The sequence below is a fragment of the Octodon degus genome, unplaced genomic scaffold (assembly GCF_000260255.1).
Source record: "Octodon degus isolate 3935 unplaced genomic scaffold, OctDeg1.0 scaffold00020, whole genome shotgun sequence".
In the NCBI taxonomy this organism is placed as follows: domain Eukaryota; kingdom Metazoa; phylum Chordata; class Mammalia; order Rodentia; family Octodontidae; genus Octodon; species Octodon degus.
In genome coordinates this window covers 2,341,616-2,355,420 of record NW_004524596.1, presented here as the reverse complement: position 1 = coordinate 2,355,420, position 13,805 = coordinate 2,341,616, and the positions used below count along the sequence as shown (strand labels likewise).

Genomic DNA, 13,805 nt, shown 5'->3' with positions numbered 1-13,805 from the left:
ACATAAGGGACAGAATGAGGCTTGCCTTATCCTCTCTTGTTGCTTTTCCTGTGTTCCGCCTCCATGAACCATTGCACCCTGCCTTGGAGCTAGCTGAATATGGAGTAAAACCTCTACAAACTGTGATCTAAAAGAAATCTTTCCCCCTTTAACTTTTGATATTGGGTATTTTATCTCCACAATGAGAAAAGTAACTACAATAGCAATCATCACAAAAACTTAACATTGGGCCACAGATAGCTATGATCCAATTGTTGGACATGGCCTTTTCTGTGTTCAACCATGAGAACCCAGAGGAGAATCAAAAAATAAGGCCTACAATTATAGCTGTCACAGCTGTCAATGCTTTAAATTCACCCAGGTAATCTCAGAGAAAACCCAAGAACAACTAAGGATAAAGTTTCTGTTTGATTCCAAGAAGACTGCACACTGCATAGGAAACTACACTGAACCATTACCTGCCTTACTCCAAATGTTAGGCAATACATGTGTCTGAGTCCTGGCACTAGGAGGTTGACTTTCCTCATACTTGTTGAGGGTCTAGGCCACTCAGAACCTTCATATCCTGTTCCAGTGACTGAAGAGGCCCAAGGGAACTGGCAGTGCCTGTGTCCAAAGACATCGCCATCTCTTGTAAGGAACCCTGTATAATCTTAGACATCATGGGTGAGCTGACTTGACTACCTATTTACACAGGGTCAACTCATTCTTTTTTTTCCTTCCTTCTCTAAAAAGCCCTCCTCTAGGACTATAGCCATAGTTGTGGTAAAGAACACCCCATGTAGGAGATTCTTCACTCTTGTTCTGATGTGTCACATTGAAGGCCACGTGTTCAACCACAAACTTCTAACGATAAATTTGTCCCACAGCATGCTATTCCCTTGCTATGAAAAGATTGACTAACACAACTGGTGATCAATTCTCAAATTCAAACAAAGATCAAAATGGAGTTTACCTGTTAGGACTATACCAGATCTCCCTGACCAAATTATCTAACAGGTGGATCCTGCTGCCTGCTATAATGGGATACCTGGTAGTATAAATTTAGTTTTGCTGTACTTATAAGACTAAAAGATGATATCAGATTTCTTAACCTAAAATATTATCTAATCAAAAGTATTTACATACAGACCTTCAGCCTCTCAGAGACAGAGTTCTCAAATATGGCCTTTTGTGGTCTTGTTAATCCTATTGCAATATTTGCATTCTCTATTCAGTAAGGCTCTTAAGAGACATAGTACAAGATCTCCTCCTCACTAGTGAGGCTGCCATCCCAATCCTCCCTCTTGTGAAAGAGCCATACCTGATTACCTCCCAACTGATTATCAGTTCCATTTTTAAAAATTGTATTTGGATTTTACAGAGTCTCACTATGCAGCTTGGACTCAGTGATCCTCCTGTTTTCAGGATACCCTGTGCTGGGATTACAGGCATATGCCACTGCTCCTGGACTCTGGCCAGTTCAGCCTATCCTAGTGGTAGGGCTGGCATGGCATGTGGTGCCAGGGATCGAACTGAGGTTTCTGAGCATACCTAAGTTTGCTTAAGGAGGCACTTTAGTTTCCTGGGCTATCTTGCCACCCCCTCAACCTCAATTAAAAGAGCTGTTTTTCCATCTCCCTACATCCAGACTTCCAATTTCAATTTGTCTTTAAATGGCAAACTCTGATTTCAAGACAACAGCAGCAATATACTTAAATTAGTCCTCCTGTGGGGATTTATGTAGTCCTCACTTTTTTGCTTGAGCAGTAGAGAAGACCTTAAAGAACTTAGAGTTTAAAATGGAAATTTTCCTACAATATATAGATAGTATTTTAGTTTACAGACCAACTCTGTAACATCATACAAACTCATCCAACTATAACATCATACAAACTCTCAACTTTCTAGCTAAGTAGGGATATAAAGTCTCCCAAGAAAATGCTTATATATATCTCTCCAAAGAGTACAGTACTGGGAATATGTTCTTACACCTGGGAAATGGCAGCTGTCCAGGGGTGGCATCCATCCTATCTATGGTTTTGGTTCTCCTGTCACCAAACAATCATTTCCTTCCTTTCTAGAAATAGCTGGCTTTTGTAGGCTCTGGTTAGGTAATTTTAGACTTATGGCACAAGCGTTATAAGATGCTACAAAAGGCCCTGATTCTGTGCCCTTACCATGGGCAAGAGTGATTGACAGCGCCTTCAGAGAAATAAAGGCTAACATGGGAAACACCTGACTTAAGATGCTTCTTCTCTATGTATCAGCACACAAAAAAATTGCTTTGGGAGTTTTTGTCTACTGACTGGGAAATGAATTTAAAACAGTGGTACACTTTAAAAAATGAGATGAAGTACCTTCTGGATGACCCCCCTGGATGATAGCAGTAGCGGCTACAGCTATGCTAACAGAGGAAGCTGCAAAGTTAACTTTATGACAGAGTCAGGCAGTCCTGACTTCCCATCAGAGCTGGGCTATTGGAGTGATGAAAGGTTACTTGTGGCTAACAGGAGAATAGCTTACCAAGTATTAGGCCACTCTATTGGACACCCCTGTGAGTATATAAAACTACTCTTAATCCAGCCTTTTTGATGTCTACAGGCTTAGAAGCTATCCAGTCTTGTAATCAATTAATCTTCCAGACCTATGCAAGCAGGCGAGACATCAGTAACCTGCTCCTCCAAGACCCTGCCGAGTATGGTTCACTGAGAGAAATAGCTTTGCCATGGAAAGACTTTGGAAAGGCTGTTCATGTAGTTGTCGGTTGATAACAGGTTGCTGAAGCCCAGCCTCATCCCCTAGGGATATCTGCTCAAGTGGAAAAGCTAATAGCTCTTACTTGGGCATTGATATTAGGAAAAGACAAAAGTTAAATATCTATACAGATTCTAAATATGCCTTTCTGGCATTGTATACCAACATAGCAATCTGGAAATAAAGGGGCTTGCTGGCTAATAAACAATCATCTATAAAGCATAAGCAGGAAATTCTATAACTCCTAGCGTAGTGATGGAAAACCTCTGAGAGACCGAGTGCCAAACAACTACCCCCAAATCACTTATTTTGCAAAGTATAAACGCTGCAATTAAACTTGAATACTGAGGTTTTAATTTAGGAAGAAAAAAACCCTCTATGTTAACACCTTTTGTATTTAAAAAAATAATAATAACATGTGTGTCATAGGTTCACCACCACTCTTAGAGACAGTCTGTCTTCCCAAGCAGGTCACAGTCATGCACTGTAAAGGGCTCCAAAGAGACTTGTCTAAAATCTAGCTGGGAAATCAAAAGGCTGAGAAGGAAGCAAAAAGGGAAAGCTGATAGCCCTTCATCACTGTAACCTTAGTCCCAATTCCTGGGCAACTATTAAACCAGTCTATACTCCCCAGGAAGATATGTGAGCTCTATGACAATGAGGAATTAAAGGTGACTCTGGTGGTATTTATAAAACAGCTGGCTCTACCTCAAGGGACACAGCGGAAGGTTATAAAAATGCTTCACGATTTTTTCCAATAGGCACAGGTGCTATACTAGGAACAGTTACTCAAGCCTTCACAGGGCTAGCACTAGTGACAACTACCCAACAAGTCACTCGGTGTCTACAATAACCTGGGTAAGCCCAAAATACCTCTTTTACTGGAACCTATTGAGAAGAGACAGACATATGCTGGAGAGGGCTGGTAATTAGACTTCACCCACATGCCAGCATGTGGAAGATTTAAACAGATATTGGTCTTAATTGATAGCTTTACTGGCTGGATTGAAGTCTTTTTTTTAACATTTTCAGAAAGAGGCTACGGAGTCAATCAAAGTGAGTGCTTGTTAAAGAAGTCATCCCTTGATTTGGACTACCCCAGCCCTTGAAGAGTGACACTGGACTTTCTTGTACCTGTCAAGTAATTCAGGCTTTAGGTTGAAAGTATCATCTCAATACTACTTGGTGGCATCAAACTTCTGGGAAGGTAGACAGCCAACTAGACCCTAAAGACAGCTTTAGCAAAGTTTTGCCGAGACGTCTCAAGCCTAGCTCAGATTTTTGCTAATAGCTCTCTTGAAGGTTTGTGACAGACCCAAAACTGGGCTAAGTTTGAGCCCATTTGAGATGTCACATGGGAGGCCAGTTCTATCCTTTCATATGGCAGTACATCAGAGCTCTCAAGGCTCTTACAATATCTAATTAATCTGGGTCAAGTACAACAGGCATCCAAATGTATGAGAACAGTCTTGTCAGCTGCTGGTCAAGGGAGACCACCTAGTGTCCCCCTAGAGACCAAGTGCTCATAAAAACTAGAGAGACGGACATCTGATGACCAATTAAAGCCAAATGAGGGGACCGCTTTTTAGTTCTCCTTGCAACACCCACAGCAATAAAGGTAGAAGAGATAGGTAGTTGGATTCATCTTTCAAGAATAAAGCCATTTGGATATGAACTTGCTGGAAAAAAAAAAAAAATCAACCCAAAGAAGAAAGCTACTCCTATGAGACTCCAAAAGACTTGAGATTTTTCTCCAAAAAGTAAGATTTCAGTGCTATTACAGATAAGTAAACAAAATCTTGCTAAGGCCCTGGGTTCAGACACTCAATTTATCTACCATTCCTATATAATATATACTTTTCTCCATAGGAGCGTGAAAATGTGACCCTCATGTTTAGGTGAATTATAAAATTTCTTTCTTTCTTCAGACAGGCAGCTCAATAGTCACTCTTTACTCATTGTCTTCTCACAAGTTTATTTCTCCCAAGCCAGCCAGGGAGCCACAACACCCCAAAATAATTAGACAGTAATACAACCCTCAGTAGGTAAAGTCTACAGGCCCTTCCAGTCAAAAGCTATAGAAGAGAGAGACTTGTACTCCCTCAGCACTCCATAAAGAATTGGGCATTTATGTCCTTCAGGGGAAATGAGGCAGGAAGGCAGGGTGGCAAAGCTGGTGGGGGAGTAGGCAAGACTTATGAATTATGAAGTCATAAGACAGGTGCACAGGACAGATGCCAAAGCCCTGCATGTGGACTTCTTGCAATAACCTGAGGTGGAATGATGTAAACATGGGAAAATGGAAAGAGAAAAAGACACAGATGCCATGAAGAGCTCACTAATGTTCCACTTCACATTACCCTGCCCTGTATTGGGGGGGGGTTGTTATGGTTCATGTCTAGTTGTCCCCCCAAAGCCTCATGTAGTCATGAGGTGGGGACTTCTAGAGTTTGAGATTAACTCATGATCCATTGGGATTATGGGTGACCCACTGGGATTATAGGTTTTAGTACTGCTGAGATTATAGGTATGAGTGCTATGCTCAACCTGAGGCAGAAAGCCTGAATGCAATATAAGAGAGACAGAGAGACAGACTCTCTCTGTTGCCATTGTTGCCTGTTGGCATTATTGTTGTTCTACCGCCATGAACTGGTTGTTCTCTGCCCTCTGCCACTCTGCCTTGGAGCCAACCAAGTGTGGACTGAAACCTCCAGTAACTATAAGCTAAAGAAACCTTTCCTTCCTTCATTTTGGGTGTCAGGTATTTGTCCCAGCAATGAGAGAAGAGTAACTGAGACGGGGGTATACACTGTACTTTGGTTTTTTGTATTTTTACTTTTTAAATATTTCTCCCTTTTTGTTCACCCCAAAATCACTGTGCATAGCCAGTTTTCTCTTATTTTTTGTATATTTTATTTATTTATCTATTTATTTATTTATCTATTTATTTATTTATTTATTTTGATACCAGGTATGGAATTCAGGACCTTGTGCTTGCCAGTCAGGCATCTGTGCTGCTGAGCTATCTCCTCAAGCCTCATTTTTAATACTTCCTATCTCTTTAATTTTTCCTACCACAAATAAATGTGAAAGTGACACTAATTTTACCTTTTTTGTCCATATCTTTGTTTGAGATTAAAAAAAAATAGAAAACATCTCCAAAAGAAGACTCTAATACCCACAGACCTGGTAAGAACACCACAATCCTGCCACTCCCTGTTACTTCCCAACCACATTTGACTCATGTCACAAAGCCATAATGAGTGTCACACACTTCAACTACCGATTTGAGTCTATCATTTACTTCAAATATGTGTATAGTAGTAGGTTTCAATATCACATACACACACACACACACACACACACACACACACACACACAATTGCATGCTACCGAGTTCACCTTCCTACCATCAAGTGCCACACACTGTATTTGTGTGTGTGTGTGTCAGCCATTTCCCTGCAGATCAAGGTATGTGTGGAAAAGAATCACCCTGCATTTCATGTTTTAAGCCAATGAGAAGTTACATTGTCACTTTTCCTATTCCTGTGTCCTGTTGTTTGGTAGATTTTAAAATCAGCAGTGATAACTACATGGAGGCCTTGATAACAGAGGCAGCATAAGTTATGGGTCATCTCATTCCATGTGCAAAAGCAATCTTACAGTAGATGAGCTATGATACTATAATTAGATGGATTCAGCAAAGGTTAAGAAGTTTAAGAAAGTATCCATTTATCTATTTCCTTTGCAGGAAAACCTGCAATTTTGGCTCATTTTATTATCTGATCCTTGAAAATTAGATGAGAAGAATTTATTGAGAAAGAAGACAATTTAACACACATGACTTGAAATCCCAACACATTTTTGCTGTTGGAAGCTGGTTGTTCCCCACCACTGCCATCACCCCCATGGTAAATACAAAATGATAACTGGCAGATCAATGAGCTCTGCTCATAACTCCATGAGTTATTTTGACAGAATCAAGCTTCCAGATCATTGGTGTCAGATCACCTCATCAAGCACAAATTCTGAACCATTTTGCTCATATATCCTGTCTGTGTACATCCTGATGGACCAATTTGAATGTGTATTTCCACAGAACTGGTCAAAATGATTGAATGAGCCAAGCCTCCAGCAGCCCCTTGCGTTTTTCTTCATGTGAAAGCTTCCTTTCTCCTCTTACAACCAGCCACACTTACGTATTGTCTCTAATCAAGCTTACCTAGTCTCTTACCAGTCTTAGTTTTGCCTCTAAGTACCCCAGAGCAATGGGCAGTGGGCCAATCTAGTCCTCTGCCAACTAATTTGATAAACTAATCTGACAGGGATAAATACAGTGTAGGGAGGTTGCTGTTTGGAGCTAGGAAAATGGTCACAAAAGCATCCCAGAGGTAAGATGAGATCACCTTCATGTATCCTAATGACTTGGCCCCTTTCTGCTGAAAAGTTAGTCTGACATAACTCTCATCACTCTTCTCCAAATATTCTTTTTTTTTTTTGCTTTTTAATCAGTATATTAAGAAGACAGTCATACATTCTAACAATTGCTTAAATTCTGATACCCAGAATAAGCATATGAACATACTACTTTTTTAAACATGCAAGTGAAGCTATTCACCACAATTTGCTATACTATTACCATTAAATTACAGTTACTTTGGAGCATTAAGTAAACTGGTTAAAGTAAGCCTGTAACATACTTATGGAACACCTTCTTATATTACTATCAATGCAAATTGCCTCTCCATGTAGTCTTCACTTTAATTTCAAAGTTACCCAGCACTGAAGTCACAACTCAAATGCTTATCATGGTCCAGAGAAGGGAAAATCATTGTAACTAGGAGTGGTCATCAGTTTTATATATATATATTGAAAGGATGGCGCAGCAGAAAGGACTGCAATCCTAGAAATGCAGGCCCTTAAGAAGCAGCATCATGATAAACCCCTTCTTTAGAAAGGTATCATTTCCATCACTGTTATCACAGGCGAAATTATGTTTTATGCCACCTTCAAGTAATAGTTGAGGCAGTAGAATGCAGAGGCATCACAATGAGTCCCACTTAATATTAATAACTATAGATAGACCAGCACTTCCACAAACTGTTTCCTTTCTCTGATTGCCAGTTAAATGCAGTTTTAATCCATAGCTTAATAATGAAGGCTCATACACTAAACTCAATGCATATATCTAGTATTTCAGCCTAAGCTTGTCCCTGTATACAGCTGAAATGAATTGGAAGGCCTGGCCTTCCGGACACCAGGGTAGGTAATTTTTAGTCATGAAACTTCATGTTGCACATTGAAGTCATCATACATACAGGGCAAAGTTGGAGCTTTCGTATTTGTGTTTATTCTTCATTTAACTTTTAAAACACTGCTGTGATTGAATATTGAAACAAAAACAATAGCAGGTGGTGAGTATATGATGATTCTAGTCCTTCGCGCACTCACTACTGCACACCACGTGCCAGCAGTGAGCATTATCCGCTGGCCCCACTAAGGGGTCTGACACTGCTCCGGGATGATGCTGGCATCCTCGTAGGCTTCTCCATTACAATGGAGCCATCTCTCCAGATTTGGATCAAAGTCCACCAGTTCTACCTGATCCACTTCCTCAGTCTCTTCCTTCCTCTCAGGTAGGAGTTTTTCCAGCAATGAGAGTTTATCAGGAAAGAGAAAACCATTTTCAGGAAAGTTTACTTTAAATTCCATGATGAGATGGCCCTTTTCATATGGTCTACAATAAATTGGCATGCCTTCATTTAGCACACAGTTGATGTCTCCAGGCTTGACAATTTGACCTGGATGAGAGGTGATGACTATCGTCAGTTGTGAAGAGTGGATATTGGCTTTTGGAAGCCAGTCAGTGCTTCAACTAGATGCATATCCATATACATGGAAAGATCTCCTCGTCAAGTAAAAACAGCATGGTCCTTCTGATCATTGATAGTATCTCCTGGCGCCAGCCCTGGCTCTTGGTCTCCTTCACAATGGAATGCTACCTTCTGGCCTCAATTGAAAGATTCATGCCTTTGTCAGTATGAACTTCTAGAATCTTCTTTGCTCTAACTGTCTTCCTTCTGTTGCAGCTCTTACATCCGTCTTTAGGGCTGATGCGTTTTTGATGGCCTTGGCACTCCATGCTCACAGACTGAATTTGCTGAACCATTCCAAGTCCTATTTGATGAATTCTTATTTGAATTCCAGTACCTCGGCAGTTGGGACAGCACTCCACAGCTTCTTTCTTACCCCCTCAGCCTTCACATTTGTCACAAATCACATTCCTTTGCAAAGCCAGTTTCCTTGTGGCACCCTTATATAAATCTTCTAAGGTAACTGAGAGCTGATGCACCACATTTTTACCTCTCCTTTCTGTCTGCATCCTTCCTCCTCCTCCAAAAATCATGTCAAAGATATCCATGGGGAAGCCAAAATCACCACCTGCTCCACCCTCCTTAATTGCCTGTTCTCCTCCTTTATCATGTAATTCCCTTTTCTCGGCATCAGAGAGAACTTCATAAGCTTGAGAAATCTGTTTAAACTTTTTGTCTTCATTTAGATTCTTATCAGGGTGGTACTTCAAAGCCATTTTCCTATAAGCCTTTTTTAGTTCTTTGGTAGCATTGAGTTTGACCCCCAGAACATCATAATAAGTCATTTCTTTCACCATTTTCTACAGGCAGTGAGTAGGCAGAGCTGCGGTGGGGTAGGCAAGAAGGAGCATATAACTGTGTGCAGGTCCAGCAGCCACCGCTCCTCCATTCTCAGTGTATTCTAGGAAGTTCCCTTCTCCAAATATTCTTCAGTGAAAATAATAATATATAGATCTTACTTTCTTCTCATTTCATCTAAACAATGCATTGTACATATTCCCCAAAATGCTCTTGGAAGTTTTATTTAGTTTTTCAGAATTCTGCTGATAGATAGAAGCTATTAAGCTGATAAATCACCAGAGTTTTTTCAAGGCTCAGTTTAGGGAATTGCTTCCATCTGTGAAGGGGCAAACATATTCCTCCTAGAACACTCTTTCTTCTAAAGTACTAAAAGCAACCCTAGAGTGTATTAAGAACAGGCAGCCAGCCTCAGGGCTTCCAAGTACTTTTCAAATCATAACTGTCCCCAGCAGGCCCTAGGGCTTGGTCCACACTTGAGCCTGGCTAGTCAGCATTTCAACTGCTCAACCCTGACCCTGCTCAGCTGTTCTTCTGATCACCTTTATTTTAAAGCCTTAGGGTATGTGAGTCTTAGAATAACAGTTTATGAATGTATGGAGGTCCCCAATGTCATATTAAACTCAGGGTGCGGCAGAGGTAGAAATAGCTGGAAATATGGATCAAGAAAACCAACATGAAGCCAGGCTCAAAGGAAGAGAGCAAGTCAGGGAGGGCCTGGGAGCCCACCCTGGTTCATTACTGAGTCGTAAATCAAAGATGAACAAGTAATGTATCAGTCACATTTACTGTTGCTGGACACTGTGCCCTACACCCACAGCATAGAGCAGGAGAAGTTTAATTTGGCTCATGGATGAGGCAAGTACTCCCAAAATCCAATCACCTTCCAAGCAGATGAGGTTTGGGAGGAACACTTTTATTTATTTATTTGTCTTCATTTTATGTATTTGGTACAGGCTTTCACTATGCAGCTTGGACTCGTAGTGATCCTCCTGTTTTCAGTCTTCCCAGCTGAAATCCCAGTGCTGGGATTACAGGCATGCACCACCACATCCAGACTCAGGGTCACTGGCTCAGCGTGCCCTGGGGAGGTAAAAGGTGGGGGCACGGCATGCGGGACCAGGAATCCAACCCTGGTCCTTGATATGCCAAAGCAGGTGTTTAGTCTGCTAAGCTATTGGGAGAAATGTTTTTAGATGTAAACAGTATCATGAAATCAGGGATCTTATGAAACCAGAAGTCTAGTTGAGGCGGAGCCAGAAGGTTATGAAAGGCAGGCAAGCAGTCTTATTATAGGAATTGGTTCAAATAATTACATGATGTTGAATGCTAAGATGTTCCACAGTGCGCCATTTGTAAGCTGGAGACTGTCCAAATTCTCAGGCCCAAAAAGAGGTGGAGGAAAAGGGTCCATAGTGTGAGTCATGGTCAGAGTTCAGTCTCCTGAGATGTTTAAACATGGTGGTCTTCTAGCCCATGCTCTACATTGTACTGAATAAATAGCTGAAAAGGAACAAAAACTTGGTGGCACAGGGCTTAGATGCAATGCAGAATGCAAGAAATAGAGAAACCAACATTAACTCAGTTCCCGAACTTTGGTTTATGTTACACACTCAAAGTGGGTCACCTGGGAAGCTATGTTTATTTCACTGTATTCTTTCATGGATGCAAGCTAACCAGAGATTCATCAAAACACATGCTTTCTAGGTCACTGAGACAGGAAAAAAAAAAAAAGGTAGAAAATTTCACACTGGCTCTAGTTTCCACCCTAAAATGATAATGTCACATCTGCTTACATTTCATTAACAACCCCACATAGCACTAACTTTAGAGGCTGAGAGTGAAATCATACTTACTATGTGACTGGAAGTTAAAAACTTTTTTTTTTTTTTTTAGGATTTTTAGGCAGATGTATTTTACATCAATGGGCATTGATTAGGGTCATTCAGAAAATATCAGGGCTTGATCTCTGGTGGTCTAGAACTTATATGGGCTAAGCAAGCAAGAAGTACAGAGGCAGAATGACTTGTCAACTGGGGATTGGCTCTTACAATATATGTCATAGTACCAGCTATGTATCACAATGACCAGCCATATCTAAGAGACAGGAGCAACTGGAACAGGAACTATTACCTGGACAACTAAGTATCTGAAGTATAGTGGTTGGGGGGCCATTTTCTTTTATAATTCTAATGGGCTCTCTGCTCTTGATTCTCAACAAAGATCTAGCTAAATACCCCCAACAGCAATCATGCCACAGCCTCAATATTAAACTTTGAAATTTCCCTTAGTCTCAAGCAGAGTCTATGAACACAAGCAAAATGCAGGCAATCTTTCAGCCAAGTCATAACATCCTTTGGAGTCCAGCAGCCAATGCAGTCCTTCCCAGCAAAAACGTCTCGAACTTGGTCTTTTTTTTTTTTTTTTTTCCAAATAATGTTACTGAGAAAAAAATAGCAGTGAGACAGTTTCAAAACTTATTAGTAGGACAATTTCAATAATTAATACATTGTACATTGTTGTCTTTGTAGTGATTATTCATAGTACAAGATGCAGACATGATATTCTGCCTAAATACTATTAGTACAAATCTTTCTTCTCATTGAATTAAGACAAAATAGTTGTATGCATATAACTTTTTCTTCTTTACTCTTCAAATATAAGAAACTCCTTCAGTTCTTTACTCCACATATAAATATATGCACACATGCAAATGTAAATATATCCATCTTCAAAAACCATACACTACACACACAAGCACAAACAAACACACGTGCACAGGAGCTCAAACACCTCCATCAGAACTCTGGCCCTCTCCCCTTTCCACACATAAAAATGTCTGCAGTTGCTTTCTTATCCTCACATCCATTTTTTTCTTGGCTTCCATTTCTTCTTTAGAACTGTTTTAACTGTGAATGTTTAATTCAGTGAACACTTCTCAGTCTTTGTCTTACCTGTTCTTCTCATCTCCAACATTTGCTGTTATGAAGTATTCACTTTCCTTGTCACTTTTCTCTGTCTTTGACTTCACCAGCACCACCGTTGCTTCCCTCAATTGCTTTATATTCTTCTCTGTGTTTCTAATCATGTCAGTGCAACCAAAACTCCCTCTGAGTTATTTCGTGTTTTTCTTCAGCTTCACTGTTTACCTACACCTGATGGCTCCCCAGTCATATCTTTATACTGATCCCTCTCCCAACCTGAACAACTAGCTACCTACTAGAAATCTCCATTTTTAGGTCCAATTAGGTTCTCACACTTAAATAGCTCAAAAATAGAAATAAATACATTTTCCATTATCACCTGCTTCCCTTTTATCGGTGAATTCAAACATCCTTCCCCAACCTCTCAAGTCTGAAGTCTAGAAGTCATTTAAAGCCTCTTTCCTACCCCTTCCCTATTCAATCATCCTGAGGTCCTTGCTCTGATTCTACCGGGCTCATCACAAGAACTTCCTCTGGCTTTCCCTGCACCACCAGAACTGCACCTCTGAGTCCACGTTCAGAGATGATGGATCACTTTTCTGTCGTCATCATTAGGTCACATTTGTGCTTCAAACCATTCAGTGCTGCTTTGTGGCTTATGCTATCATCGAAAATCCTTCCGGTGGTTACTAAGATCATCAAGATCTGCCGATGGTGGCCTCCCCACCACTTGTATTGTCCCGGCCCACTCCCTCTGTACATCTCAGCTCTAATGAGACAGCTCTGCATCCCAGGATGGCCCTGGTGATTCATACACTTATATTTTGAATACATAGTGTATAATATATACATTTCCTTCCTATTCTTTTCCTGGTTAACTCCTATGAGACTTAGCTCACTTATTATGCATCCCAGAGTCTTTCCTGATACTTGCTGTCTGGATCAGACCTTCCCACTATATTTTATAAGAGCAATTTTAAATTCACTTCAATCTCAATCATCTGTCATCTCCATTATGTTTTTCTAATTAACATTTCATCCTTCTACCCTACTGTAAGTTCCATAAAGACTTGGTCTTTCTAAATTTTGATAGCCTGACCCATATCAGAAATTTAACCAACTAATTAATTCTAATATGCTTATAAAACAAAGAATTGAAGATATTCTCAGGAAAGCAGAAAGCAAGGGTTAAAAAGCTCAGAAATTTGAAGTATGCACGCTAGACTAGATGTAATTGGCCCAAATTACCCAGAAATCATGCCTTCTACTAGATCCCTGAATGTTTCATACAAAATTTTGCCTTTGTTTTGCAACTTCTTATTTTATCTTTGGGACTAAGTGTAAGAGATTAGTGGCTTATTTTATACTATATTCTTTACAATTCTGTGTTAACTTTTTTTTATATAAAATAAGCGTATCCATTGAAGACCTATTGTGTTGACTTCCTTAGAGATGGAAAATTCCTGTCCACAAG

At 40.3% G+C, this 13,805-nt stretch overlaps 1 pseudogene; it reads right to left on the bottom strand.

Moving 5' to 3' along the window:
* Window positions 1-8,232: 8,232 nt before the first annotated feature.
* Window positions 8,233-9,406, bottom strand: LOC101573406 (annotated as a pseudogene).
* Window positions 9,407-13,805: the final 4,399 nt, after the last annotated feature.